Genomic DNA, 1,013 nt, shown 5'->3' on the forward strand with positions numbered 1-1,013 from the left:
CTCTCGCCACTCCTTCAATTACACTCCAAGGATTTAAGACCTGGTGTGGAGAGCGGGTGGGTGGGGCTGGAATCTTCCACCAATGAGAACGAGCTCTGCAGCTGCGCTCTCCGTAGAGGAAAAGGAACCAGGAAGAGAAGGAAACCAAGTGAAGGAGGGAGCGGAGCTGCCGACCCAACCAGTATGTTTTAAAAATTATTTTGAAGCAGCAGTTTCCTGCCAATGGCTCCTCCACTGGGACAATAGCAATGTAACATTTCAACGAGGGGTCGATGTCTAGCTTGACATTCACAGCTCAGGTGACAGCACCGCTTCAAACAAAAGGACTACCCATCTAAGCAGCCACCCAGCCACCCTGTCAGTGGGTCCTGCTTTGTTTTGTTTTGTTTTAAACTTACATTCATTTTTATCGTGTGTGTGTGTGTGTGTGTGTGTGTGTGTGTGTGTGTGTGTGTGTGTGTGAGCATGCTGCAAGAGATGGTGACTGTCAGAGGACAACTTGGGGGGGCAGTTTCTTTCCTACCGTATGGGTTCTGGGCACTGGACCCAGGCCATCAGGCCTGGCGGCACGTGCCCCTACCCACTGACCCACCTCACCAGCCCACGCTGGTCCTGTTGTAATTCTCCTAAACTATAATTTCTTGAAAGAAGGGAGATTTTCTAACTTAAGGCTCTATCCCCAGTGCCTGCAATGGCTTGTGGTCCCACACTCCATACATATTCTTGCGTGTGCAGGGGTTATTGAGAGTACATGGATGGACTAATCAGTTCTGAAGGGGTCCATGACAAGGACAGGCTGATCATTGTGCTCTTGGGACCAAATTTCTCGACGAAACAATCAGAACTAGGAGAAGGCAGTGTGTTGCACAAATCCTAGATGGTCTTATAATCAAAACCCGGAGCCAGATATTGGGGTAAATGCTGAAAGATCAGAGGAAACAAGCCACGGCCACTTCCCACCTCGCCAACTCCTCAGCCGAAAAGAGAAGATCCTGGCTCCATGAATCCTCAGA

The sequence above is a fragment of the Onychomys torridus genome, chromosome 3 (genome assembly GCF_903995425.1).
Source record: "Onychomys torridus chromosome 3, mOncTor1.1, whole genome shotgun sequence".
Lineage (NCBI taxonomy): Eukaryota > Metazoa > Chordata > Mammalia > Rodentia > Cricetidae > Onychomys > Onychomys torridus.